This window comes from Salvelinus sp. IW2-2015, linkage group LG18 (assembly GCF_002910315.2).
Source record: "Salvelinus sp. IW2-2015 linkage group LG18, ASM291031v2, whole genome shotgun sequence".
Classification (NCBI taxonomy): Eukaryota; Metazoa; Chordata; class Actinopteri; order Salmoniformes; family Salmonidae; genus Salvelinus; species Salvelinus sp. IW2-2015.
In genome coordinates, this window is record NC_036858.1 from 31,335,418 (window position 1) to 31,350,950 (window position 15,533).

At 46.6% G+C, this 15,533-nt stretch overlaps 1 protein-coding gene and 1 pseudogene across 2 annotated transcripts in view; both read right to left on the reverse strand.

The window, feature by feature from the left end:
• The window catches only part of pkdcca (protein kinase domain containing, cytoplasmic a), a 451,220-nt gene that overhangs the window by 275,467 nt on the left and 160,220 nt on the right, over nucleotides 1–15,533 (reverse strand). The window lies entirely within an intron of this gene.
• LOC111977475 (echinoderm microtubule-associated protein-like 4) overlaps nucleotides 1–15,533 on the reverse strand; it is a 55,956-nt pseudogene that overhangs the window by 16,027 nt on the left and 24,396 nt on the right.

Here is a 15,533-nt window from a genome sequence, read left to right on the forward strand (position 1 = left end):
TGTCACCTAGGTGACATTTGAAGCCCTGTGACTTGCCCAGTTGTGTCTGTGCCTGTGTGGATGTATGACGGGGAAGAAAACAGGTTGAACAAACATGAAATGTCACACCGCCGATCATATTATTAAAGGATTTGGCTAGCAGAAAGTTGAGGGGTGAGGAATGGCTGAGGAGGTGGGACAGTGACTCACCCGCCCATCCTTATCCACTCCTGCAATCTGTCCCGTGGCAATGCGGATCTTATCAGGGTGAACAGCAAGGCTGAGAGAGACACAAAGAGAACGAGATCAAAAAACAATGAAACGTGTCTGGTGCGTAGGAAACTACCTCCCCTACTGAAAACACCTACAGTCAGCAACAATCCGTAGTAATAAGTGGAGTATGTCAGGTGTGAAACGAAGCTAGATGAGAGGTAGCTGTTTGACTGAGCAGGCCTGTGTGCATGTCTGGCCCACGGCCTGGTGGGAAGAAGTGAGGCGTATCGTTTCAAACATAATACAGGTCTGAGTCAGCACGCCGCTATCTCACAGACTCATTTGACTCTCCCACTTCTCGCTCACCTAAACAGAAGACATTTACATCTCATTTGCATAGTATGTTGATCTTAAGAGGCTCCTGAGTGGATGGAAGCCGGAGACAGTTGAGCGGGAGATGTCAGTTACACGGCGGTTAGTGTAGGAACCATTGTGTCTGTGACAAGTATTTGCTTAATCCGGATGAAAGGTTTTGTATGAAGTGTTATATACAGTATTCAGACACTTGGGGACATATTATACTACCTTCTGTATCTAGTGTATCTTATCTACTATCTCCACGATACACAGCCCATGGTACTGCGTAGGTTACCGTATGAAATCAACACCATACTACACAACCAAGTCTGACCAAAACCCTCAGTTGCCACCAACTCACCGTTTTGTGTAAAACAATAAATACAAAACAAAACAAAACGACAGTAGAACAGGATACCAGCTCACCATTTGACACTGTCTGTGTGGCCGAGGTAGTGCCGCTGTGTCCTCTCCTCATAGTTGAAGAGCACTACCACAGAGGCAATAAAGTAAACACTCTCCCCTGTCGGGAGCAGGTACACGTTGGCTCGGCAGTCTTTCCCCCTGTAGCCATACCTGGCATTGGGAGTCAAGGAAACGCAACAGAACACTCAGAAGGAAACCCATTGGGGGAAACACAAGAGACCTCAAACGGGACCTCGTAATAGTATAACTGGCTCATTCTACCAGTCTCCTTTTCTTCATCTGCAATGTGAAAACAACTGGAAAGGTGAAAGTGAAGACCTAGAAGACATCCACCATTTTGCTTTGCTCCACAGACAGACAACAGAAGGGCCGAGGTCAGGGACATACAGAGTGAGAGCGTGCGGGACCAGGCCCTGCTGAGACGAAAGGATACACCCACTCCAGTTTGAGTCTCTCTGGAGGAAGCTCTGTGCGCACGTCCTCGTAGTTCTCCACGTCCGCGGGGATGAACATGGTGATGGGTCGACCTCGCATGAACATCTTGATGTAGTCTCCCTCTGCGGAGGAGACCGACAAAAGAAAGTCGCTAGCTTGCTAAATCACGATCGCCATTTTGACTTGTTATATACAGAGGAGATCTGTTGGATACTAAACCCATGCTTTTGCACACACATTCAACATTCAGTATCGGCACGGGGTAAACATACTAGCAGGGGCAGGCCTGGGTTCAAATACWATCAGAAATGACTGAAAATACTTTTTAAGTATTCAGACAGGCGAGAGCAAACACTCAAATAAGTATTTGTACCCAGGTTGGGGTAGTATTTCTCACACAAGAAAACCCTGTTAAGGTAATAAAGGTTAATATGTCATGAGACCGAGACTGTATGACATGAGTTTAGTCCATTAACAGAAGAATTTCAGCAGCCTGACTGCTCACCACCCTCCCCACCGGCACACATAATCACTTGGTTTGAGAACACTTTTTCTTTTTACATAAACACCTCAAAAAGCCTAGAAATGCCTTATGAGTTTGGTCGATTTATTTTTTGTATTATTATTGTATATACTGTTCAGTTAGTGTGCTGCACATGCTTTCCACTCGTCGAGGGATGAGATACTGTACAGACAGACGAGGAGACAGACATGGACAGACTGAGAGAAGCGTTGGGTGCCGTGCACCGGCGCAAAGCAGTGAGTCAGCAACACCAAACCCAGCTGAAATAAGAAAACGTGATAGGGGCATAGAAGAACGAAGAGAAGAGGAGGAAGAGAGAGAGCAAAAAGAGGGGGGAGGTAAGATTTGTGGGAGACTGGGATCAGTGGAATGTGTGCGTTTCCCTCGTCCGCTCTTCCAGCTCTGTGGGGTTAGGGCTCTACTCTCCAAGTGAGAAGACAATAGGGGGAGAGGGAGATTTGGTGGAGAGGCACAGAATTTCAACATTGCTCATAAAATAGTGAGGGCTTTCTTCCAGTTTTCTCAAATTGAGGGGGAGGATACAGTAGATCCCAGCACTGAAGGTTCAGAAACCATCACAGGAATTACGTAGCTATGACTAGCTAGCATTTACTGGAACAAAGGGGCACAAATAAGTGCCTTGTGGACACAAATAAGTGTAGCCATGGTCTGCAATATTCTTATTTAACTGATGGTTCCCCCTCTATATCTGTGTCAATTAATGCTGGTAAAAGGCCCGAATTAGCTGAATTTTAGTCCTAAGTGTCGGTCTGTCTGTGGAGCTAATCGAGTTAGCTAGCGCCCCGCCCAGCCATCTCGGAACCAACCACATTCCTCACATGACCTGCCTGAGCCAAGAGAAGGACACTTTTAGCCGGACGACACTATGTTAAGTGGCAACGGGGCACAGTGGGGCGTGGCATACTGGCAAAGCTATGCCCTTTATTTAGGCTGGGCATCGCCTGAGGACAATGGCATGGAGGAGGGTGAGAAGGTATGGGGGGGGGGGGGGGGGGGGGGTATTCTGTAATTTGATGGGAGTGATAGAGGACAGAGAAAGATGGAGAGAAATAGGCGGGTGAGGGTGCAGAGGGGAGAGAAAGATCATGTCTGCACTTGACCCGATGAAGGGAGCGGCAAAGAAAGATAGATAGAGGAAGAGGTAAATCAGCCGAAAAAAGCGGAGGGTTGAGAAGCGCTCGCTCCCAGGCTGCTAGCTCTCGCTCTCTGTTGTCAACTTACCGGCTTGGCTGTTTTTCTCACGGGTTGACATTTTGGCTGGTCATGAGACAGAAACAACATCACTCAAAACACACACGCACACAATGACAGTACACGGGGGCGAAGATGAATGATCTGAAGAAGACAACGCTGACTAGCTGACTAGTTGGGTCGACACAATAGGATAAGGACACGTTGGAAAGAGCCACAAGAGGCACTCTAAAACAGAAATACTACAGTGTGGCATTTTCATAAAGGCCAATGAGAACATACTTTAGTTTACTTTCTATCATATTGTACAAAGTTCCAATTGTTCCAAAAAGTGCCAAGTATGTGGCTATACTACAGTGCATAGGTCTAGTGGTTCCATTATCTGGTGGTGGATTGTTTACATGGAAAAGACAGTAAACGATATGGGAGTGTGTTCACCTTGGCTGATCACTGGGTCTTTATGCCTGGAAGAGAATGGAGAAATAGCAATTAGGTCAGCCCGTGACTTGTGTCGACAAAAACAAAGTGACAGGTTGACAGTCTGACAGTTGGGTCAATTTAGCAGCATCCTATATTAGGGAGGGACTTTGGATGAAAACAATATAGGGAATTAAGGGGTTGTCATAGTGACTCGAGGATAGTGTCATGTCTGAAAGGTACAGTACTCTCATATACCCCATAACACGAATGCAGGCCAGTTTCAGCTCTTAATTCAAAACAGAAGCAGAATTCAATTCTGATGTACCACTGTATCTGGATTACACTGCCACACAGACGTTTACACTGTATAAGAGTTGCGAAGGTGGGTCCCATCAGCCACTCACTTGTCTGCGTTCTTCACCACCTTGGCCAGCAGCTTGGAGGTGGAAGCAGCCTTCACCAGTTTGTTCCTGCTCTCCTCGCCACTCTCCCACGTGCTGCTCTGAGAACGCTCTATCCCCGTGCCCCGCTTCGCACTGTGACCCCTACACACACGGAGGAACGCACATGAAAAACAAAACAGGTGTATACCACACAGATGGATCAAGAGAGGAAGAGAGTTAGCTAGACAGAGAGAAAATAAGGAGTATGGAGAAGTGCCATGGTGATAAGGGAGACTGCTTTGAATTGGCTATTATTACTAATTTTCGATATGTTCAACTGGAAAAAGTGCATAACTGTGTTATTTTTTGCAATCTACATTATAGTTACGGCCCAGAGTTTAAACTTGACCAGGCCACCATGTAAACCTGACAAGGAAAAACTCTGTACCCTTAATGAACATTCATTTCACCCATGGCAACCCTCCTGTTGGGTTAATCTGGACCTGAAGCGCACAAACACACACACACACAGAGATATTGTGCCTCAAAGAGCCACCCAGGTGAGCAGTACGCATTACGCAACCCCTCAGTGCTACAATCACTGCACCCCAAGCACAGGTTAGTACACATTGGCTGGCCGTCCAACTCAAGCCCCAGGGTTCAGGAGACAGAGAAGGCCGAAATGTTAAGAACCACACTGCAAGCGTGAAGTTAGAGGAGGAGGAGGTTGGGTAACATTGCAGAATGAAAGGTTTTGGAGAATGGCTCGAGAAGAGAAGAAAGAGAGAGAGTGAAGAATACCACTCCTCGTGCGAAGCTGTGAGACGGAAGGGTTATTTGCGAGACGTAATGTTTTGGATCACCTCTGCGTGGCGGCTGCTCAACCTCCAGGGGGCAGTCGTGACGCTGAGGGGCAGACGGTTGGGGGGAGGGGTGGTTTAATGATGCGTTACACCGCCACTTTTACAGAGTCTGTACTCTGTCCTTATCTACAACACAATATACGTGATTTAGCAGCCGATTTGATCAAAAGAGACTTACAGACATGCGTGCATACATTTTACATACGGGTGGTCCCGGGAATCAAACCCACTACAAGCGCTATGCTCTACCAACTGAAGAGACGGTTGGAGACGCCTCCCTGGAGACGGAGAGACAGGGACGGCGAGGGAAAGACACCTAGGGATCCTCTGCTGATTTTAACTGCCTGCGTGGAATTTGACAGGAAAAGAACAGCCTAGACTGAACAGAAGTGATCCATAACCCCACCACAAACACGTGCGCGCACACACACACACAAAGGCCTGGGGAGGGCAAGAAGAGCACACACAGGGTTAAACGCATAGACCCCAGCACCAGCCTGCTGGGGCCCTCAGGAGAGGAGTGAGGGGCGAGCGAGAGGAAAGCTAACAGTCCCACGACTGTGGTATAGTATCATTGCTATACAGCACATACGTAACGTTGGTTAAAAGCCCTGAATGGTACACTCACTACATCTCAAGACTTTATTCTAGCTAAGTGAGTGTGAATTCAAGCCTGTTTGAGACTCCCATGCTATCCATTCCTCTGGTTAGATTGGAAAGGGACCATTTAATAGGTAAAAACCACCCTATAATACTCGCATGCCTCTCCTGCCCAGCATGTGCACTGCGCTGCTCAGAAGCCTGGTCCATTTCATATTGGGTGGACACACGCACAATTGCTAGCAGATGAGTTTTCCAGCGAAATGTGTCTGGCACGTCAGCGGTCCTGACTAATAACCTGATACTGCCTCGTCTAATGAGCAGGGATGTGTCACAGGGGTGCTCTTTGTGAAACTGAATTGATTTTCAATGTTTCTGAGAATAATTGATGTTGATCTATGGCATGGGCCATGAGTGTGAGGCTGACCAGTGCTTTGATTAGTGAGTGCAGTCGATCTGTGGGCTGGAGCGTGTGTGTGTGTGTGTGTGTGTGTGTGTGTGTGTGTGTGTGTGTGTGTGTGTGCAGAATGAGTCTCAATGCTCAATGAGTCTCAATGCTCACAGCTGGCACATGACAGACAGGGCCTCTCCTATTCCTAACGACACAGTGAGAGGCCTCACACTGTTGCGGATGAGTGCAGAAGGGACATCTGCAAACCGTTCCACTCCTCTCTTCTACTTTCCTCTCGTCTCGTCTGAATGAAAGGGCTGTGCTACAAGTCGCCTAAAAGGAAAAAAGTAGTGTTGAGAGCAGGTCGAGAAGCGAAGGTCTGCAGTGGCGGAGTCTGTACGTGGAAAGATAGCTGAACGTACAGGTGAGAGACGGCGACAGACGGGAGGCGGTTAATAATGTGAGTGATCTGAGAAGCAGGCCAACCCCGCCCACAGTGAAAGGTAAGCTAGGGGCAAGAGCGTTCAGAGTGTCGGCAGAGCATTGGGTTGGTAAGGGAGATCAAAGTGTGCGTCGGKGGAACCTTTTGGCTGGGGAAGTGCCCTTGCTCTCCAGGGCCTGCCTTTGGGACTGAGGGGGGTGTGGGGAGAGGGGGTGGCTGGAGCTGGAGGGGGACGGCGAGGACTGCATGGGGCTGGCAGGGGGGGCTTTATCGTTAGCCTGGTTGGGCTGGGAGGGCCCCTCCTGCTTCTCCTTGATGCCCTCCATCGGAGGGGTGTCCTTTTTCCTCTCTGCTGTCTGACCGCTGTGGAGACAACCAGGGGATTAACAAAACAGGGGGACACAACCAGTGAAGACAGGGGGACAGAAACAATTCTAAGAGGACAAGCTGGTCCTAACTCTGTGCCTATGCGAGCAACTTCACTACTGCGAAGACTTGTAAAGCCCCGACTTCCTCAATAGGCAGTGCAAAGCCGACTCAGCATATTTGATTAATGTCTAGTTAGTCATTGAGGAAGTGCTCAGCAATGCTTAGCCATAGGCGTACATACAGGCTGTGACAGGTATCCCATCACAACATTAAAGTCCTGAAAGAACCAGGGTAAATTTACAAGCTTTATTCTGTTGAATCACTGCAAGCTGGAAGGTAGAAAGTTAAACACGTGATGAACATTAAAACAGGTTGACACATTAAACACATTAAAACAGGTTGACAAATGAGATGAATGTGGCGTTTCAGAGCAAAACCTCATGTCAACACAGGCAATGGCTGCCGATCTGATATGAGCAGGTCTAGAGTTGAGCAATGACTGTTTTTGAATGGGAAGTGTGTGTGTGTGTGTGTGTGTGTGTGTGTGTGTGTGTGTGTGTGTGTGTGTGTGCGTATGTGTGGTACAGTACCTCTTGGCTGCTGAGGAGAAGGTATCCTTCCTGGCGACGGACACTGTGGAGCTCTCTCGGTCTCTATGGCTGGGCTTACGGCTGCTGGAGCTGCCGTTGGGGATGCAGGACATCGAGTAGGCCTCGCGCAGGGGATTATGGCCTACATGGAGCAGGAGAGAGCACATTCAGAAGGGACAACTATAAGATATACACTGAGTGTACAAAACATTATGCTCTTTGCATGACGAGACATCACAATTGGCCAGCATCGCTATGGAACGCATTCGACACCTTGTAGAGTCCATGCCCAGACAAACTGACAGCTGTCCTGAAGGCAAGGGGGGGGGGGGGGTGTCAAGGGGTCAGAATGTTTCATTGCTAGGTGTTACTGCACTGTTGGAGCTAGAAACACAAGCATTTCCCTGCAATAACATCCGCAAATCTGTGTATACGACCGATAAACATTGATTTTGATTTGAGCAAAGGGGAGATGAGTATAGGGGACAGGGAGGGGTTGAACAAGGGAGCATGACTGCTTGACAGACAGACAAACAAACAAGGGTTACGAGTCTGATCCGAGGGAGGACAAAGGAAGGATTAGGGAGGGCAGATTCCTGGCTAATCCCATCTCACCCCCTCCCTCACCCCGTTAACCAGACAGCCTAATTGGATAAGGAGGGAAGAGGGAGCTCATAAGACAGAGAGTAGGCGTCTCGGTGAGATAAACCATCGATTAACGGTCCTCATGCAGAGAGCCGGAACACACGCTAGAAACACCATAAACAGCTGTATGGACACCATGATGCAATGTAGGAAACACACTCATATGAGTTTCATAAGTAAAGTGAATGATGAGTATTTGAGTCAATACAGCCAAGATTCTAATGGATGATGACACAAACAAATGCTGTGCCATCTTGGAGAGAAGATTAGATGAATGCACTCTTCTATGCTTGGGTTTTAATTTAACAAACAATCTCAGTCCTTTCTAAGCACCTCTGTAAGAAGTACTGTGCGTAGAGTAAGTCTGTGCACTGACTGGATGGACGGGTGAGGGGCGGAGTTATGTTTGGGGGCACGTGGTGTCCCAGGAGAGGCCCGATCCCGTGTCGGAGACACATGGCCCAGTTTCACGGCCCATTACCCCCCCCCAGTTCAAACACACACAGCATGGTGGAGGATCTGGTCTCCCTCTGCAGGGCCGGGTTGGGGGATACCCCATCCACCAACACCCCCACCGCCCTGCTCTCTCCTGTCTCATCCCCTCCCCCATCATTATCAAGGCAGAAGACAGCTGGAGACTAATTAGGAGAAGACTGGCAATGCTGGTACACAAGGCCTGAGGGAGAGTCAATGAGTCTGACGAATAAATAGTCAAGCAAAATCAATCCTGTCCTATTCTAAGGGCTTTGTATTAATAATGATTTATGCCTTGCAAGAGGCAGAGTCTTCCTCCATCAACCTGGCTTCCTGATCTTATAGGCCTATTTATCTCTCCCATCGAACTGCTGTGATTGACGTGTGTGTGTGTGTGTGTGTGTGTGTGTGTGTGTGTGTGTGTGTGTGTGTGTGTGTGTGCAGAATGAGTCTCAATGCTCACACAGTCTTACAACATGACAACCTCCCTATGGATTAGCTTCCTCATTCCTGATAATAAATGATTTGGAAAAGAGGAAGAAAGGGTGGGAAAAAACTGGAGCTGGAAAGTTAAAGATAAGAGGCAGGAAAAAGAGAAAAGTGAACGAGAGAAAGGGATACAGTGCTGAGCAGATCAATCAATCAAATGTATTTATAAAGTCCTTCTTACATCAGCGGATGTCACAAAGTGCTGTACAGAAACCCAGCCTAAAACCCCAAAAGATGTCAGATTATCAGATGTCTGATAAAAACCCAAGAATGTACAAAGTAGAGGGGAAAGAAAGACTGAACAAGAGATTTCTGGTAGTTGAGTAAGGAAATGGGGGTCTCAGGAGCAGGAAGGGGCCATGTTTGGGGGGGGGGGGCCTGCTCCAAGTGTGTGTATGTGGGGCGGAGGTGGTTTGCAGACTCTCTGCAGAGTTGGCCTTGCAGTCAGAGCATGGGTGTCTGAAGAGAAACTGAACCATGTGATTTCCTTTGCTTCCTGTCTGCTTCAGTCCCGGATTACTGCCCACGTCACTGAGAGAGCAGGACAACAGAGCTAAAATATTCAAAGCACCACCGTTGTATGTGTCAAACTGCCAGTGCTGTAACACATCAGCTCAATAACCTCTTAATTGCATCCATGTCAATTTCCCAGGAGTGCTGACTAACCCACTACAATAGGACGCACAGACAACAGACTTCACACACATACACACACACAGCAGGGGTTGCCAGGAGCCATCGCTATGGCAATAGATGGTATTAAATAGGAGAGTGATGTCATACTGAGATAAAAAGGTGACCAGCCGAATGGAAAGATGACCGGAACGAGGGATCAGAGGGTGTGAGAGGGAGGAGAGACGGATGATGGATAGAGGGATGTGTAACGAAAAGGCTAAGCAAGGGTGACACAGGGAGAGCACTTCAATTAGGGCTGTGGCGGTCATTACATTATGTCAGCCGGTTATTGTCATGCAAAAGACTGCCGGCCTCACGGTAACTGATCGTTAATTAGCATTAACACGTTTAGCATCTCCAGGCCTCCCCACATACAAGCCGCTGATGCGTGCCTTTGGAACATCTATACTGAACCAAAATAGAAAACGCAACATGTAAAGTGTTGGCKCCATGTTTCATGAGCTGAAATAAAAGATACCAGAAATGTTACATACCCTTTGCCCTTGTCCCGTCATGTAAAATCAACAAAGGTCCTACTTTCTAGATTTAGAGTTATTTGGCAACTTTAGTTGTGAATGATACAAACCTCAGAATGTCTTAGAAATCAAAACATATATGGGCTGCATGGTGCGACTACAGTCTATTGAGGATTTGGGCAAGTAGCAAAAAGAAAAAGCTTCCGCTCCGTTCCTCGCCTCAGGCTGCACAGCTGTTCTCTCATCAAGTGATCATATTTTCACCCATCAGACTATTCTCAATTTAATCTTGTCTTCACTAATATGAACAATTCGTTTTGATTTAGAATGACCATTATTAAATGGGCAGGAACAGGGACAGGAGAAAAAAACACATGTCCTCTGTACAGTGCATTCAGAAAATATTCAGACCCCTTGACTTTTCCCACATTTTGTTATGTTACAGACTTATTCTAAAATTGATTAAATCGGGTTTATTTCTCGCTCATCCATCTACACACAATACCCCATAATGACAAAACATTTTTGCACATTTATAAAAAATGCAAAACTTAAATATAACATTTACATAATTATTCAGACTCTTTCCTGAGCACTTTGTTGAAGCACCTTTGGCAGCAATTACAGCCTCAAGTCTTCTTGGGTATGACGCTACAAGCTTGGCACACCTGTATTTGGGGAGTTTCTACCATTCTTCTATGCAGATCCTCTCAAGCTCTGTCAGGTGGATGGGGAGCGTCGCTGCACAGCTATTTTCAGGCCTCTCCAGAGATGTTCGATCGGGTTCAAGTCCGGGCTCTGGCTGGGCCACTCGAGGACATTCAGATACTTGTCCCGAAGCCACTCCAGCATTGTCTTGGCTGTGTGCTTAGGATCGCTGTCCTGTTGGAAGGTGAACCTTCGCCCCAGTCTGAGGTTCTGAGCGCTCTGGAGCAGGTTTTCATCAAGGCTCTCACTGTACTTTGCTTCGTTCATCATTCCCTTGACCCTGACTAGTCTCCCATTCCCTGCCACTTTTTATTTTTTATTTACTTAACCTTTATTTAACCAGGCAAGTCAGTTACGAACAAATTCTTATTTACAATGACCGCCTACACTGAAGAACATCCCCACAGCATGATGCTGCCACCACCATGCTTCACCGTAGGCATGGTGCCAGGTTTCCTCCAYACYCATTCKGGCGAAAGAGTTCAATCTTGMTTTTTATTCAGACCAGAGAATCATGTTTCTCATGGRCTGAGTCCTTTAGGTGCCTTTTGGAAAACTCCAAGTGGGCTATCGTGTGTCTTATACTCAGGAGTATCTTTCGTCTGGCCACTCTACAATAAAGGCRTGGTTGGTGGAGTGCTGCAGAGATGGTTGTCCTTCTTGAAAGTTGTCACATCTCAACAGAGGAACTCTGGAGCTCTGTCAGAGTGACCACCGGTTTCTTGGTCACCTCCCTGACCAAGGCCCTTCTCTCCCCCAATTGCTCAGTTTGGCCAGGCGGCCAGCTCTAGGAAGAGTCTTGGTGGTTCCAAACYTCTTCCACTGAAGAATGATGGAGGCCACTGTGTTCTTGGGGAACCTTCAATGCTGCAGAAATGTGTTGGTACCCTTCCCCAGATATGTGCCTTGACACAATCCTGTCTCAGAGCTCTACAGACAAWTCCTTCAACCTCATGGCTTGTATTTTGCTCTGACATGCACTGTCAACTGTGGGACCTTATATAGACAGGTGTGTGCCTTTCCAGATCATGTCCAATCAATTGAATTTACCARGGGTGGACTCCAATCAAGRTGTAGAAACATCAAGGATGATCAATGGAAACAGGATGCACCMGAGCTCAATTTTGAGTCTCATAGCAAAGGGTCTGAATACTTAWGTAAATAAGGTTTTTCTTTTTTTATACATTTYCATGCCATGGGCTCTCAGACCTCGTRCCTGTACCTACCCAGTGCTTAATTTGGGAGACAAGTGAAATCTGTTCCTGAACATCAATAGTAACGTTTTCGCAACGACACATATTTCACTAAACTGTTGACAGCCCGTCTACGCACTGAAGAAAGGAATATAGGAGAGAGAGGAGATGGAAATGCATGGTGGTGAGATATTCTGCACAGATGAAGGTAATGTGTCACTCACTTCATTACGAAAATATGAAACAAATCCTGATTACTAGGATATTCAAAATCAAATGCAAATTCACTAACTGTAGGCAAACTGTAAGCCGCCCTGCATAATCAATGAAGCAACAGCATCGCCTAGGGCTATATGACCTCTCCCAGACTCATGGATAGAACGTTTGGGGTGTAGCATAAGGTAACCAGTCCATCCAGTATGCATAATAATAAAGTCCACACTCAACTGCGATTACTTGAGTTTGTTTACTTTTGGAGTATAGGTTAGACCAAGTATGTACCAAAGACATCTTAAATCAGTTTTGTTTTACGTTTTTCTTCCATGGATAATATGCGGTAGGCAATGTATTGTATAACGGCACAACCATCATTCTAAWTCAGGGTTTTTTCAGGCTTGGGCTCATAAGCATTTTGATTGAATCATCACCGTAGAAAGCGCTGTCCATTTCGTTGTGTTAGGCTTTAAAACAGCATCCACCACAACCATGTTTTACACTGCCTTAAAAGTATGATAGACCTACTGTTCTGATGACAACTGTTTGATGTGATTTTCCATTGNTCTGATGACAACTGTTTGATGTGATTTTCCATTGATGTTAGTGGTTAGAGGGACAATAGAGCCCTGAGTATCAGGCCATTGGGACCTGATGGTAACAATAGAGCCCTGAGTACCAGGTCATTAGGACCTGATGGTAACAATAGAGCCCTGAGTATCAGGCCATTAGGACCTGATGGTAACAATAGAGCCCTGAGTACCAGGCCATTAGGACCTGATGGTAGTTAGCAAGTTGGGTACTACCAAAGCATGTCCAGAGTGCATAAAAAGGGGATTACCGTGACTCAAAGGTCACGTGGAATTTTACTGCAGTCATGGGCCGTGACTCATGACTGCCGGTGTGATGGTAATACTGTCACCACAACAGCCCTACTCCAATCCTACCATTCATACAGTAAAGGGTTCTGTTTTTTTTGCCTTTTTTTATATAGTAAGGCACTTTTTAAATGCATCCTTTGATTCCGGGTTGGGAGTCGCTGGTATATCACATATCCGTTATACATTCTGTATATTTTTTTATTGATTCCGGATTAAATACATTTTTGGCCATTGGTTCGTTTTGTGGCGCTATATTATTTATTATATATATATATATTGCTCTTCCATATAAAACCCACTGAAGAAGAAGAAGTCACACCCTCGTCCACTTACCCTCGCTTTATGCCCTTGGGGGAATCCCCGTCACCATCGTGGAGGGCGGTCCAAATGATTAGCCAAGCAAGGGAAGTTTGCAACGTAAGCCCCTCAGCCCTCGTTTTTATTTGGCTTTGCGAGTGTACAATTATGTTCACTCCTGGGCCTGAAACTCTCCAAAATTAAATTCACCACGATTGTACATCCGCTAAGAAAAGTCTGCGAAAACTTAAAAACATCATCAATAGAGAAGTCAACATACAAGTAGAAGTAAAAACGAACGCAAATAAGTTAGAAATTGTGCTACTAATGCACATGACGGCACAAACACGTCTCGTAAAAAGCAATGATGTTTTTGTTTGGTTATAAAATAAAACATTTTCCTTCTTCAGAAGTTCTAGCTAGGCAGGCTAACGTTAGTTAGTTCATTTGCAAGCTATCACGCAGTAGGCATATATTAATAATGATAAAAATCCAAATAACTTCACAGATCTTCATTGTAAAGGGTTTAAACACTGTTRCCCATGCTTGTTCAATGAACCATAAACWATTCATGAACATGCACCTGTGGAACGGTCGTTAAGACACTAACAGCTTACAGACGGTAGGCAATTAAGGTCACAGTTATGAAAACTTAGGACACAAAAGAGGCCTTTCTACTGACTCTGAAAAACACAGAAAGAAAGATGCCCGGGGTCCCTGTCAATCTGCTGAACGTGCCTTAGGCATGCTGCAAGGAGCATGAAGACTGCAGATGTGGCCAGGGCAATAAATTGCTATGTCCGTACTGTGAGACGCCTAAGACAGCGCTACAGGGAGACAGGACAGACAGCTGATCGTCCTCGCAGTGGCAGACCGCGTGTAAGGACACCTGCACAGGATCGGTACATCTGAACATTACACCTTCGGGACAGATAGAGGTGGCAAAACAACAATGCCCGAGGGTCACACAGGAACGCACAATCCCTCCACTAGTGCTCAGACTGTCCGGAATAGGCTGAGAGAGGCTGGACTGAGGCTTGTAGGCCTGTTGTGAGGCAGGTCCTCACCAGACATCACCGGCAACAACGTCGCCTATGGCACAAACCCACCGTCGCTGGATCAGACAGGACTGGCAAAAAGTGCTGCTCGTTCTGTGCGTAATTTCCGCAAGACGGGAAATCAGAAATTGAGATCCATGGCCAGAGAAGAGCCCGGATCTCAATCCCATGGAGCACGTCTGGGACCTGTTGGATTGGAGGGTAAGGGCTAGGGCCATTCCCCCCAGAAATGTRTGGGAACTTGCAGGTGCCTTGGTGGAAGAGTAGGGTAACATCTCACAGCAAGAACTGGCAAATCTGGTGCAGTCCATGAGGAGGAGAGGCACTGCAGTACTTAATGCAGCTGGTGGCCACACCAGATACTGACTGTTACTTTTGATTTGAGTAGACATGCACTCATAATTGACTGTTGCGTATATAAAGCACAGACAAGTTACCTGTGGCTGAAAACACAATCATCGCGGGATGAACGAGTGACCAATTTCCAGCCAAGGGTGGTCCATTTAAAAATCATTCCTTCCTCCCTCGCAAGTGTATACTAGTCAGACATCATGTTATGTCATTTGAGGGCTGAGGGCTGAGGGGATAGGGTGTGTATTTTAAGTGTTTGGCCCGCAACAAAGAAGATATAGAAGAAGACGAAGAAGCCGATGAAGAAGGAGACGAAGAAGAAAAKGAAGAAGACGAAGAGGACYAATGTCAGAAATAAAGTATTTCTGATGAGGTGCACATCAAAGACGCACAATTCTTTCCCAGTTACTGAGTGTTGGTCCCATRAGCCAATCGGAGGGAATGCAAGGGGAGGGAGCAGTGTTGCCAAATTATCGACTTCGTCGCTAAATTTAGAGAGTATTCAGACCCCTCTAGCGACACATTCAAAAAAGCGACTAGCAACAAATCTAGCGACTTTCTCTGGTGTTATTGGAGACTTGGAGACTCTGTGGGCCCCACCCCTGTCCCAAAGCACTCACAGGCTGCCCAGTCCTCGCGCAGCAGTCCCTCCCAGCTGCAGTSAGAGCAGGAGATGTTCACCCCTCCGCGTCCTGACTGCAAATYAATCGCGCATGCGGGAAGRAGCCGCTGGCTGATCCCYCCCTGGCTTACATTAAAACAAAACWATTAACCTGAATTAGGGCCAGACTAGTTACCATAATTTTCTCACATTGCCATTGACAGTTTTTTCTATTGTCTCTTTTTTTGTCCATTTAGATTGTTAATGTA